The sequence below is a fragment of the Galeopterus variegatus genome, unplaced genomic scaffold, assembly GCF_000696425.1.
Source record: "Galeopterus variegatus unplaced genomic scaffold, G_variegatus-3.0.2 Scaffold1038, whole genome shotgun sequence".
NCBI classification, from domain to species: domain Eukaryota; kingdom Metazoa; phylum Chordata; class Mammalia; order Dermoptera; family Cynocephalidae; genus Galeopterus; species Galeopterus variegatus.
The window spans coordinates 284,879-300,830 of NW_007727149.1; positions in this window are offsets into that span (position 1 = coordinate 284,879).

Genomic DNA, 15,952 nt, shown 5'->3' on the forward strand with positions numbered 1-15,952 from the left:
GAGACTTCTTGGCTTTTGACTCAGCCTTTAAGCCCTTCCCCATCAGAGCGTTTTAATCTGCCAGTGTCATATAACATGAGACAGCTCCACCTTGGGACTGCTCAGCTCCTCCTCTTTCTGCAAATGGTCTTTCCACTCCCTTTTAATATCAAATATAGTGCAAGTGAATTTTGGTAGAGATAATTACACGTACTTTAAAATGTTAAATAATATATTTTGTTATTACAGCACACTAAATAATACATTGTTAAATTCTTGTTTTTACACAGTACTGTAGTATTTGCACACGTGTGTGCAGAACAACAGCAGGCATGTTGCCTATAGAATAGTTGCTCCACTTCTTTATTCATTTATTTATTTTTTTACTGTTTTTTATAGTTGAAATTGTGAACTAGTTAAATTTTAAAATGGAAACACAAACTGCTTCCCTGCAACATTTGTATTTTTAAATTCACCACTTAAAAATGTTTTAGAAGCCTATGTCAGAGACTCCAAGTTTTATACTTCATTATTTCTTTCCCTAGAGCTAATGTTCAAAAAGGAGACTAGAAATAAGGTTATCTTTCAGTTAGTTTAAGATAATAGTTATTTAGAATGAATCCGTAATTACTTAAAAAAATTAAATTTTTTTACTACAAAATGATTGTTACTAATCAAACACTGCATATCACTGTCAAAAATATGAAATTACATCTTTACAGAAAAAATGGAACAAATTAAATAAGCACATAGAAATTACAATAAACTGATTTTTTTCTAAGAAGGTTATATTTAAAAAGTTTCATGTTTCTTCATTCCAAAAAGTTTCTGAATCATCACTAATAAAACTCTCAACCATCAGGTTCTTTATTTCCTAAAGTGTCTGTATTTAAAAATTTTTTTCCTCTTTACCTACATTCCAAGTACTTTAACTTTTGCACATTCAAAATTAATATACTAGATGGTATCATTTATTTATTTTTAAACATTCTGTTTAAAAATACTTTTACTCATAAATTCTAGAAGCCATCTATATTATAGTTGGTCTCATTCTAGAAAATATTATTTTAAAAAAATGTAGCTTAATTCATCAAAATGGAAGAATATTAAAGTGGGTTATTATTTACTGATTACCTGTGGTTATACACTAAGATTTATATAATCTTCATACTTTTAGTGTGGAATATATGTTTAAAAAATAAGGGTGTTGTAATTTTTAATATTCTCACTTTCCTTTGTGTTAAATTTGCTACTCATTGAGTTCCACATTTATTTTAAAGACACTGCATGTTTTAAGATGGAATAGAGATTATGATACAGGAGAAGGGATGGGGAAAGAGAATAAAGATAAAGAATAAGAGACTAAAGAGAATAAGAGAGACTGAAGATAAAGAATTACTCTGTGGCACAATTTTGCTGCTAGCTGACAGCCAAGTTAAGTTAACCTAGTGACTTAGGTAGTTACAAACTGGAATTCTAATCAACAGGAAAATATAAAATTAGAATAATTTCCCTTCCAACCATGTAAAAATAATTATTCAAATGTACACTTTTAGGTGTTGTAGGCAATATCAGAGGAGAAATATTCTGAGAGTACAGTTTGTTGAGAAAAAGTTGTTCAAAACCACATGGATAGATGCAAGTAAACTCTCTGTACATTGACAGATTTCTCTCATTTCCTCCAATTTGAGCAAATGTCTATTTTATCCATAGTATACATAGCAGAAATTTGAAGTTCTTTATCTTGAATTCTTTCCCTATATGTTACATCTTGTCTTGTTAGTGCATAAATTACTGGTTAATTACACAATGATAAGGGAGTGGAAAATTGACTAACAAAACTTGTAAAAAAAAAAATTTTGTCACTTCTTTAAGTCTGAGGAGGAAACAGAAAGAAAGGCTAGGAAAAAGGTGTTGTTTGATAAGCATTCTGTAACTTGTAACTTAATTCAAAGTGGTAATGTTGATAAATTAACTACTCAGTTTTATCTCAAACTAGTTAAACACATACCTTAGCACATTTAGAATGATTATGGATAAATCCACTAATGTCTGGGTTTTATTAACTGAATTCCTCAGTTATTATATTAAATAGGTATTGCAGCCATTCTTTCCAAAATACAACAGAATATGTGCTAATGATTATAGGACATTTATTTTAATGATATTTTAAATTTCCAATTATTGCATGGAAAAGTACTTTCTCAGTGTACCAACCTCCAAGTTTTAATAAGAAATTTATCATGTGATTAAAATAAACAATACATTTCATTAATCTTTCCACTTAATCTTTGCCCTCCCCCAGTAACTCCATATTGGAAGATGTTTGTTAAAAATAATCATTTATTTTAAACCACAACTTATCAGTTATGTGGTTACTGTGACTTTATGATGTCATGCTCTTCAAAGTGTACATCTGTAAAGGGCAAACATGGAAGTATTCTAATTACATTGAAGCATACCAAGCAGTCAGAAGAAATAAACCTATCTCTGTTCATCATCTTAGAGCAGCAGCCTAAAATCAGCACAGTGCATTGTGCATCAGGACCTAGGAGAAGAATGATTTTCCTCCCTCCTTTCATGCATGGTGGAGGTGATCATCTTAATATCCAGTGTCAACAAAGACCAAATGGAGGAATGTATTATGAAATTTATCAGACTGATAATGTATATGGAACAAATAGAATGAAAAGACCAAAATTGGGCATTGAAAAATGAAAGAAAAAAAATTCAACAACTAAGGAGATTCCTTCATTCTGCATAGGACCAGTTCTACCTCAGAGCATCTGCCCACCTTTCCCAATGCAACACTTGAGAGGTAAAGTGAAGACATATGTCAGATTTCCTTTAAGAATCTGAAAAGGCTTGCAGAGAGAGAACTCTGAAACATCTGTGGTGTAGACTGAGGCATATTTAAATACACTGAATGCAGACAGTAGAAATCTTGGTGACCCCTCAGTGATGAAAATTCTGTAGGTGGATTTGAAATATGCAAAGGTGGTTTCATTTCTCTAAAGAACAAATTTAAACACAGAAATAATCTTAAATCAATGCCAGTTTTAATTACTTACATAATGACTTTTAAAAAATACTCAACACAAATCCTTGGGAAACAGCTCTTATTGTGGGCTCTGCCTGCTTTGTCCTGTCAGGAGATTACATTGAAACTCATAATAATGTTATTAAAATAAAATATTACAAATATTTACAAATAATGCCAAATTTAGAGATCTGTTGAGACCCTGATGCACTAATTTTATAAACATAAATACATATTTCATGTTTCTCATTTCACACAGTTTTCTTTAAATTTGTAAATACATTTAAAATGTATTTATTTCATTATAAAACTTAAAGAATACAAAATAAATGAGAAAAATGAAATTCAATAACAATTCCATACCTTAAATTCACCTCAAATGTTCACTATTGTGTATTCCTTTACTGTCCATTGTATAAAAAGTAATAGCTCTCATAAAATGAAGAAAAAATCTTAAAAAATAAACAGTCAAAGTCTACTTGAAATATATAATTTTGCTTACATATATAAATCCCATTCATAGAAAATAATAGTAAAAGAATGTGCCTTTTATCTTTCACAATTCCTTGCTACACAGTAATCTTTCGATTTGATCTCAAGTCTTAAACTTAGTGTTTTCTTTGATGTTTCACTGGAAGAGAAGCCCAAAACACATTAGAATTATTACATTTTGTTGTTTTCCTTAGAGTGATAGCATAATCATTTGGATATATTGACTTCTAATAATAACATATGATGTAACTAGGGAAACCTTTGGAAGAAGAAGATTTTCCCACCTTTTAGCAACGTTCATACATCTCTGTAGATGAGAACATTTGCACATGTTCATCATGTATAATGAATTCCCTCAGTGAAAGGTCTATGTGTCTCAGGAAATACACAGATATATGTAATATTTTAACAAGGCACACATGAATGGGTGTTTAGGAAATGTGACTTTTGCAATGAACATTTTGCAAAAAGTTTACTTTGTTCTTTAAATCTTTAAGTTTCCTTTGTGTTTAATTGGATCTGTCAGCAAAGGTATAAAACTGACATAATGGAATTGCCTTATCCTCAGAAAAGCTTTATAATGAAACTTCCTGTTGGTAATTTGAAGTCTATTAATACAAAGCAATTCTCTGATACCATTGTTTAACTTGGCGAAACTTAAAACAAAACAAAATAAAAACTTTCCTCTGAAAGTTTAGACTATGAGCTGTTTTCATATAAAGTATATTGGAGATTCCGTAAAACCCCTTACTTCAAATGGATAACTAAGCAAACTTAAAATATAACAACAACAAATAAACCAAAAAATGTTGATGAATGTTTCCACACAATGAATAATGATCATTGTGCAAGGGAACAAGCTGTATTGGAATAGTGCCAGACTGGGAGCTATTTGGATTGTAGGGAGACACTTTGTTTATATATATTTTTTTCCTCAGTAGTACTATAGAGTGTGTTGCACATACAAAACAGTCAAATAAGTAGTTTCTTTGTATGTTCTAACTATTTTGTAATCTTAGGACACTTACTTGTTCTCCAGGAATGTATTTAGATAAATTTTGTTCACCCACATTAAATAATAATAATGATAATGATAATGATGATAATAATAATAATAATAATAATAATAATAATAATAATAATAATAATCTAAAGATCAAGATTGGAAATTAAAAACAAACAAATTGATCCCATGTATCTTCCCAAATGTCATTTGATAATTATTCTAACACAATCTGTATGCCTGAATTACTTTATATTCTGATGATTAACAATAACAGTAAGCAAATACCACTGAATCAAATACGTGTGATAGATCATGTGCTTGGTGGGCCACCTACAGTTGCTTTTAAGTGATTTCATGTCTTCCTGTTGCCAATAACAACTCATGCATCTGCTTTCATCCACTGATGTGTTGTTGAGGGAGGGATGCAAACTTACTTTAATAGTTGTAATTGTAAAAAAAAATTGTCATATTCAGCCATTTTTACAAAACAAGTCAACTATATTTAGTTCAACTTATTTCAGTATAATGAAGATTTAAAAATGATTACTAATATCATGCATAAATGGATAATTTTTTTTTCCTATTTTTTGAGATCATCTGTTTGGAGACAATCTATAAATAGTGGAGTGAAAGTAATAACTTTTAAATTTTATATGCACAAATAATACTCTAGAAAGTGCTCTCCTAAACACTAACTGCTCACTCAACATATTTAATATGGATATTTCTAGACATCGAGAGAAATATCCAAAATAATAAATAAATGATGCCAGTAGCAACCTAAGATTAATTAGTTGACATGGAAATGTAAGTATCAAACTTTACATTTGTTTGTATATAAATAAAATTCTTTGTTAAAATCGGATCTATTTTCTGTAAGGAGAGAAAATAATTGGGAAGATACACTTGTTTGTTGAGAAATAGAAGTGCATGTTTTAACAGATGAGTCAGTAAATTTTCTATTTTGCACTTTTTGGCTTGATAACAATGAAATCAATGCAACTAGACATTTCCTGAACTATTACTGTTATCACTGGAGTATTAATATTAACCTAGATAGTGAATAAATCATTAATGACAGACTTCATTGAATTATTTTGGCTTTTTTGTTAACAAAAATCTTGCTGAAAATGTCCCAAACAAGATATATTACATTTTGGTATACAACATTTTAAAAAGTGTTATGTAACTTAGGGAATAAACTTTTGAATTATACATAATTCACTTAGATACCAAAAGGAAGCTATTCCTTCAGAGTCAATCTATATTCAACACATAAAAATGTATTTCATATCTCACCTGTACACCTACATGAAAAATTTAGGGCATGAAGAAAAATGTGGATATTTTTGTTAACACAACTGTCCTTTTGATTATTTTTTTGTATACTTCTTGCCTACAATATCTCTTCTAGAACAATTGAATTTTCTTTAGTACATATTTCAAAAGTGTGTTTATGCCATATAATACAACTATATACAGTCTGTGTTTAAGAAGATAATGGCAGTGCTATCTATTTTTTTTTATGTTTTCATATACTGAAATAGTACATAGGCTACTATGATATATAATGCATAATAATAAACTAGTAATAGTACAAAAATTATAACAAAAACTAATAAATACTAATAACCAAATGGCTATATTAAGTTATACTTGTTTAAATGGGTGGATACCTTTTTTTTTTTTGTGGGGGGGGAGTGAACTAGTAATAGTCTGTAAGAGGAAATATATAAATTTGGGGTGTATCATATCAAATAACAAATAAAATTCTATCATGATAAAACACTCATTTGAACCAAGAAGGACTTTAAATTTCTTCAGCCTCAAGCAGTGTTAAATTTGAAATCGCTTGACTGCAATGAAACAAATACTCTTTGAAACATACTGTCTTCTTTGGTTAATAACAACAGAGAGGCACTTCTAACAAGTTATCTGTAGTTACGACCTACTAACATTTAAGAAACAATGATATTTTTAGAAATTCCTCAGCTTTAAACAATTATTTGGCAGCAAAATAATTTTAAAAACATAACTTTTCAGTCTTAGGAAATTAATTCAAAATAGCACTTACCTGGTCTCCCTTCCTTTATACAAAACATGTCTTCCGTTAACTATTAGTAATCTGTGATATTAGCATAAACTACTTTCTAATAATCCTCAATTTGACGGGAAGAGAAAAGAATAAAAATAGGACTCTCAATCTAAAACCAACCTTAAATATTAGTACAAGATTAATAAGAGTTGAGAGCCATCCGTAAGCCCTCCCTTGGTTTAAAGCATTTTCACTCTTTTAGCACCCTCTAGTGGATATTTGTTTAAAAATTCTTACCAATTGACGAACTTTAGAGTTGGTTAGCATGCTAACTGTTCAAGTTTTACTCTAAATATGTAGATCATGTGTGTAATTGTTCTATTGACTTCCTGCTTATTATTTTTTTGTGTTAAAAGTATATTTAAGAAAAATAAACAACCAAATTTGAAACTGATTAGAAACAAAGTATTATAGAACATATTTGTAGGAATCACTATTTCCATTGTTTTTCTAATCCAGCATGCTCTTGCAAAGGATTATAAAGGTTCATTTGAAAAAACAAAAAAGAGCATGCTGCAGTTATTCGTTAGAATCAAGCTATATTAGGTGTTTATTCATTTTTTTAATTTTTAATATTTTACCTTAGATGTTTAGTTAATTACATAAATAAAAATAAGTAAGGCACTCCACAGGTTTATAATCACTGTAATCACTCTGTACATAGTAACACATTTATCCGTAGAAGGAAACTATGGAGCAACTGCTGTTGCAGTGGAAACATTGGAGCATAAAGAGGTAATGTAACATATTCAATGTCACAGAACTAGTAAGAGGCAAAGTCTAGATTTTCACCAATTCACTCTAACTTCAGAATTTGTTCATTCAGCAGATGACACTGCTGCTCAGAACAAGTGTTTAAATGAGCATAGAATTTACAAAGAGATCAGGTTTTGGTCCTAAATACAAGAGGAACACTTTAATAAAAACGGTTTGGGCCATATTCTTCAATACAAAATACTTTCTATAGACATATTTTGCTTTATATGTAACCATTAATGTCAATTGTGGGCAAACCATCACAGCAGTTGAAAACAAAAAGATGAATCATTTATATGCACACACACACACACATATATATATATATGATTCAAATATTTATAATTTACCTGAAAAGGCTTTATAATTCATTGAGTGTTGTGTATAAAAGTGGCCATCTCCTCATCACACATTATACTATATTTATGTCAATGAGAATCAAGGTGCAATAAGGACTCTCATTAAGTGGAAGTCAGTTTACATAAGATCCCACTCTGCTTACTTTAGATACGCCTCTTGTGCAATACATAGACCAGAAGCTGTAAGGATAGAATGGGTCATACGTTCTGCATCTCAGGAGCCCTGGAGTCTCTCTGGTCTAGGTTGGGCTCCAGATATTTTATAAAACTTCTCAAGTAGATACTTGATCTACCCTTTATGGTATACATAACTCCTTCCATCTTCTGCCATCTCTATCCCAGCCCATAATAGAAATAAGTATATTTCAGTAATAGAAAGGGTAGGTGTGAACTAATAATGGAGTGAGCGTGCAGCAGACCCCTGGGTTACCTGAAGAACAAATGCAGGCGGCAGTGAGGTGTGAGGGCCTATGTCCACCTGACATGAAAAGAGGCTCTGGAGTTACCGCCCATTTCTGACCACCCAGTTCTTTTCCTCCCAAGAATTTAATTTTGCTGTCTTTTGTTAAACCCTTAAGATATTAAATTCTATGTATTTTTGGTAGTTCAGGGACATCGTTTTAAACATTAGTGTAAAGCTCTGGGCTACGCTAAATGTGGAGCTCCTGCTAGGCTACTGCTAATGTCAGCATCCTGCCACCTACGCCAGTTGTGATGCTAAGGCTGATGTCGGGAATCCTGTGGACATCGCCAGTTGTAGTGATCTCAGTCCTGTTTGTGACGCCAATTGTAAAGCTCCACGACCACGCCAGTTGTTGGGCTCTTTTACCTGTGGGTAATCCTGCACCGACTGGGCTGATTGTTGAGCTAGGGCTGGGTCTGGAGCTCCTAGTCCCCTCAAGCCCATTCACAGACTGGGTCCCAAACCCTTCACATGTCAGGCTGAGTCCCCAGACCCCACACACACCCCACTGGGTCACCAGACCCCTTCACACAGGTCTATGAGCTAGGTAAATGGCCAAAAGGTCCTTGGAGAGGTAGGTTGGAAAGCATGGCTGCGTGGGGCAGATGCCCAAGGCAGACACCCACCCGCTTGCTTCACTAAAACTCTTCTCTCCCAAGAAAACAAGAATAGCAACAAAATTAAAAAGATACACTGGCACACATGCACACTAACTCCACACACACTAACACACACACACACACACACACGCACACACACACACACACACAATTTGCTTACAAACGATGCTGAACCACACCAAACTGGAACCAAGGCGAGGGCCCTGACCAAACTATTCTATTTTCCCAACAATTAGTTATTTTACTCTGCCCTAATATGGGAGTTAAATCATCTGAGTTCCTCACTGCTAATTATGTTGTTATTTTTTCAGTAAATGACCTTAAGCCACAGTACAATCTCTCTGATTCTATCTTTTTTATTCTTACTGCTTTCAGGAAAATGACTTGTATCATTTCTCTTTAAAACAAACATACAAGTTTGTTGAACGTATTATACAATTTGAGAAAATAAGTTTTCAATGATAAAACACACATAATCATTAGTTAGCTATAGTAGTTTTGTACCTGAGAAATGTATACGTATTAATGGATAATACAAAAATTAGTTATAATAATAGTACTATAAATTCAGAATGCTCACATTAACTTTGATAAATACACAAATACTGGCATATAGACAATTTTTGGAGCTCTTAGAATATCAAAATTTATAAAAGCACTGATTTATACATGGAAGAATTTTAGAGGTGATTTATTTCACATGATTATTTTACATAGAAAAAATTAAAAATCAACAAAAGTGAGCAATGAGTTGTTTATCATTATTTCAGAGCTTAATAACAAAGTTAAGTTTTGACAGGAGACTTTGATTTGAGGATTCATTTTTGTATCACACCTAATAAAAACGAAAAGAACTTTTTGAGTACCATAAAATAAGCAAAAGCACTAATTTTTAACTTACATAGAATAGAATGGTTAATTTTCTATGTTTTTAACATGTTTACACATATATATATATTCAAGAGTATATATGTATGTATTTTTTAATTGCCTCATTTGTAATCTGGCAAATTGCTGTTAGTTTATCTTTCTTGGGATTGTGAAATTAGCAATATTGTCACAACTCTTTTTATGAACACACTTATGCATCAATCCGAAAGTTTCATGGCTGATACTGATAGAGTTTTCTTCATGTTAGTATACATAAATAGTGTAACTATGGCAATTACTAACATTAAATATAATTGATTCACAGATTTTGTAATTTTATTCACCATATCTAATCACTAATATTTATTTGTTACAACCAAATCAATAATTTTGTCCCTTTGCAGACATGTGGATGCACAGAGCCACAAAAAATTTGGGTCGCACCAATGTGCACATTCTCGGCTGAGGTCAAAGAAGGGGACATTTTGCCTTCTTTGTTTCAGTTCCCATACTGTAAACAAATATCCTTTTCACATAATGGTTAATGCCACATTTTTTTACATTTTTTCTCATTTTGTTGGTGATTTCACTGTTTAAAATGTTGCCCCAGCATAGTGTTGAAGTGCTAATGTTCCTAAGCCAAAAGGGAAAATAATAAATAAAATAAAATAAAATAAAATAAAAAGGCAATGATATACTTTAATAAGAAAATATGCATGCTTGATAATTTTCATTGGGGCATGAGTTACTTGACATGAGACATGAGTGTTGTTGGCCATGAGTTCCCTATTAATGAATAAGCAATATATATATATATATATAAAGATGTTTTAAAATAGAAACACACATAAAACAAGATTATGGATTGATCAGCTGATGAAAATCTGTTGGAAGAATTTGATTTAGTTCATTATTTCAAATACTGGTTAGGCCAAAATTATAATTTTACTAATGATTAGTGCATCCTAAAAATATTTTAAAAAATTTTTAAAATAGGAAATTATTAAAACAGATAATGAACAGTTATCACTGGTATGTTTGTTTAGCTCTATGATGAAAGGCCTTGGCTTCTTCTGCAAGATACTCTTTGTTACTAAGGGCCGAGCCAACAAGAACGAACATGGAATTTCAGTTTCTCATTTTAGGGTTCCAGTTCATAATGATTTCCTGCCTGTTTTGGGATCTTCCTTTCTGACTGCCTGCTCTGTGGACTTCAACCTCCGGCATTAGATGGGAGACAACAGACTTATAGAGGCTGCTTCACTTGCTGTCACAATTGTGTGCTAATGAATCTATTTATCCTTATAACAAATCTATTTCTCTATATCTTCTAGAGTTCTGCTTCTCTGGTTGAACCCAAACTGACACACTTAGTAGGATATTTGATGGTGTAGATGTTAGTTTATTTAGGAACTTGGGGGAATATACTTTAATTTTATTTATATATTGGTTCATATATTAATTTTATTGTCATATCTGCAGAGCAACTAATATCACTTAGTAAGCAATATTATAATACATGGATTTGAGTTTATTTAGGCATGTTTTTATATATTAATGTAAATGATCATAACTAATCTAAATATTTAAATACAATATACTGATAGTAAATAAGTAATAAACAATGAATCCATATCTTTGCTTTAACCTAATATTTATAAACAAAGTAAACAGCAATAGCTTGTTTGTATACATTTAAATACATATGGGCTTTATAAATATATATATATATATATATGCATTACATATATAATAGGTGATTTCACTAAAATAGATACATAATAGATAGGCTTTATAAATATATACATATTTTTGCATTACATACATAACAGATGATTTCACTAAAATATGAGTAGCATAGGTGATAAGATTAACAGAACAAACTTAAAATAACTCCCTAGGTATTTTAATTAGTCTAATTTCTTTTAGCAGGAAAGAGTACATATATCAAATATATTTCAAGTAAATACATTTGAAAACACATTTTCCTTTTGCTAATTATGATCAGATGTTATAAATTAGTAATACTTTTTCATATAGGACACAATAAAAATAGACAAGTCAGACATTAGCTTTACATTTGCAATTAAAATACGCATTCTTACTTATAATGGATATATTCAGAAACAAATCCATCATTTTCCAGAATAGTCTTCATTATCTTGTTTCTGTGTTGTCATTGACATCAGTTTACCTTCCCAGTAACCTGAATCTCAACCCGTAGAGTTTCTCTATTTTACACAACTACAACAATCGATGTGCCTTTGAGTCCTATTGATTCCACCTAAATATTTACTTTTTCTCATACTGGTTTTATCCATAGCACTCATGATAATTTGCCTGATTCGAATTTTTCTTTCCATTAGTTAAATGTAAATCTTGCTACAATTATTATTTTCTGAGCCTGTATCTCTACTGTTCATAAATCTTCACCTGAACAATTGATTTTTGTTTGTTTGTTTATTTTGTTTTGTTTTTAGCTTTGAATCTTCTAACAGTTCAGGAACAGACTTCTTTAGCATGTCTCTCTTTTTTCTTCAATTTTCTTTTTTCCCATTCATCAAAATACTCCTACAATATCTAACAGTTAGATACTTGAAGATTCAAAGTACCTCTTTACTTCCTCAGAAAATATCAATTTCTTTCTCTTTTCTTCTATATCTTGTATCTCATTATGCTTAATTTGTAGGCCTTTCATATAATATTCTTCTGTCAGCCAGAGACTGTCTTCTCTTTTAAATTATTCAGTGAAATTTTCTTCCAACATTTCATGCTTGTGTACTCTCTAACAGAATTTTCAAAAATTTTGTATTAACTTGTTTTGTTTGTTTGTTTGTTTTTTGTATAAAATCTATTGGGTCCCTAGTAAGTATGAAGCTTACTAAAATGTGTTAATGATTTTAATTAAATGCTTTAGGTACAGTTGAATCCGTAATATGTTCCTATGTCTTTAACCTAACATAAAAGGTTATTGGTTGGCTATTGAGATTGAGCAGGAGACATGCACCCAGGTAAAAACAAAAATGGATTTCTATTTTCTCATAATCTTCTGGCAAAAAATATATTTATATCTATATCTATATCTATATCTATATATCTTATGAATTTGAATAAATGTCTAGTAAAATACACAACAAAACTTATTTCCCTTAAAGTTGTTTTGTTTGTTTATTTTCATTTTTTTTCTTTCATTTTTTTTTTTTTTTGTCTTTTTCTGTGTCCGGCAACGGATCGCAACCCTCAGTGTTGCCCCCGTACCGGACCGGGGACCGGCAACGGGATCGCAACCCTTGGTGTTGCTCCCGCGCCTCGCTCAGCCAGTGAGCGGGAACCGGTCTGTATGTGGGATCCGAACCCCCGGGCGGGAGCGCCGCCGCGCTTCCCAAGCGGCGCACTATCCAGTGCGCCACCGGGCCGGCTTGTTTGTTTATTTTTAAATTAAACTATATCATACTGATCAACGAGATGAGTAAAAGTTATACTTTTCACTTTTTCTTCTTGGAAATCATGCAATGTAGGCAAAGGAGTCTCAGACTGACTACTCATCAAGCTCTTTTTCAGTACAGAAAATGATGGAGGGGCTGTCTTTCATAGCACACTTCGTTTTCTATCACGTTGGTCACAGTTCTGTTACAGGTACATAAAGTATGGAGCCCTGCCATTGGTTTGGTCCTTGAATGGAAAGAGGAGCAGCTGTCTACAATATTTCTTATTGATTCTCATTGCTGGGCTCTCACAGGACACCCTGCATTCTTTGACTATTATAAGGGGATATTAAAGTAAAGTTGTTAAGTAAAAGTCATCAAACATCCAGCTACCCAAATCTTACAAAATAATTGAATTTAAAGCATCTCAAGCTGGGGATAAAATGCTCTATTTCTAATGTCAAATGCCACACAATGGAAATATGAGCAAGAAAAAAGCATGCCTTATTTTGCAGCTCAAGTGAATGATTGTAAATGCTGATCTGGGAAAGAAAACTAATATGCAAATCTCCATTGCAGGGATATTCTCTTGGACAAATGAAAGTTGAGGTTCTGGAGGTGAAGAAACAGAAAAGTAAACAATTCAGCAGCTAAACATGAAACTTTTAAGAATAAACAAGGAGTATAAGAATAAAGTATTCTTATACTCATAATGAACTTGAGAGTGTAATAAAGAGGACAAATGTTAAGGAAAATGTAGATAATAAATTAATTAATACTGTTTAAGGGGTTGTGGGCTATTTATTATTTCCTGACTAAAGGGCGAAATCTGCCTTACACATGCACCAAGTGCACATTTTATACATTGCAAAATATGATAAAGTGTTCCAGAAAATTCTAATATAAACTTATTTTCAGCTTTTAATAAAAATTCTCCATATGTGTTTCCAAAAAAAGCTTTGGCTCCTGGGTACGATCCTTTGATATAAGAAAATACCCATAAACTAAACTTTACCTATGCGTATTTTAATAGGATAACCTTATCATTTTACCTGATGTTCAAAGGTCAATAGAAAATGTCTTTCTTCCCTTTTGACCTCCCCTTTCATGATTTCGCTCTCATGGCCCTTTGCCTGAAACAATCTGTGCATTTTGCTCAAGTGCTCAGGTTCCTCCTGGAGGTTTGATGCTTCGCATTTGATCTTATCAGCCTCAGACTTATCAGCTGATGTTTAGAAAATAAATTCATGACTAGGCTGTTTTACTGATTAAGAAGATTTTTCTGTCCTTTTACTAGACTAGCAACTCAGCCTGGCATCAAAATTCTAAATAATTTGACTACTTGTTTAATTTTGCATACTTCTTGCATAGTAAATAACACCTAATAGTAGATAATACCTAAAATTGATTTCTTAATATTCTTTTTCCCCCTCCATTGCTTAAACTGCCTCTGCTTAAGCTGTTTCCTCCACCTGATATAGGCACTCTTTCTTGTGGATCTTGCTGTCAAAATATTACCTGTACTTATAGATTCATTTCAAATCTGACATCTACCAGGAACACTTTTTGATTCTTATCTACTCCCATTAGTTGAAGTAAATGGTAAAAATCTCAGCTTCAGGGCCTCCTAATGGGGAAAATAGTCTTATACAGTGGAGTTTAATGAAAACATCTCATATACCATATAGCAATATAATAAAATGAAATTAAAAGCTGAGGTGACTTAAATTAACAAAAGCCAGGTTTAATCATTTTATATAAAATAATGTTGGGTCTAAATTGAAGCTATAGCAATCTTTTAAATAATATAAACCCAAGGGAAATTGACAGTTCTTCCTAATTTCAATAGAATTACAATCCAGTCTGATACTTTTATTTGAAGTCATTAAATAATATTTTCCCCCAATTATACCTATTTGGTGTCACTGTTATCTCATTCCTCACCTTTTTAATTTCTTTATTCCCTTTTCTTAGCAATTTATATAATTGGGATTACATGTGTTGTGATGATACTGAAATTTTTAAATAAATAATTAGCTTGTAAAATAAAATATAAAACATAACAAATAAATTTTATATTACATGTAAGATTATTATGATTACTCTGCACCAGACACAAAAATGTAATTTCATGTTTACTATTATAAGTTATATCAGGCTTATTTTGCTTTAGCAAAGTATTACAAAGTGTAAAATTAATATAATTTTATATAATTTAGGTTTTATATGATTAATAACAGCATATTTATGTATTTTTCATTCATTCACTCAATCAGTATTCCTTAAAATTTAATAGTAGTATCTATAACATTAGGAACATTAATAAATGTATATTATCATATTTAGTAATATATTGCTTACTATATTACATTATTTTGTCTTCACAATAACCCTGTAAAGGACATATTATAGTATTCTCATTTTACAGGGGAGGACAGTGGAAATTAGAAAGAAAAATTATTTGCTGAGGGTCACACAACTAGTAAATAAAAGAACAGAGACACAAATTTGGTCTGGCTGAGTTTTAAAAAATTATGCTTTAGTGTTCCAGCCAGTTCTAATAAAATATAAAATGTGTAAGTTTTAAGTCATTTGACATTTAAAAGTGAGACATTTAAGTAAAAACTGTATGATAAATTAACATAATGTAAATACATTAATACTCACATTTTGCAACACCTTGATGGTTGTTAAACATATCTCAAGGGTAATATATCTTTATAAAATAGTTGTAAAAGAAGGTGTTTTCCAAGGAAAATAAATTTCAAAATCAAATGTCTAACTTTCTATAAATTATTCTGCAAAAGATGTGCACTGAAAAAGTTATAATGTATAGTTCAATATCTC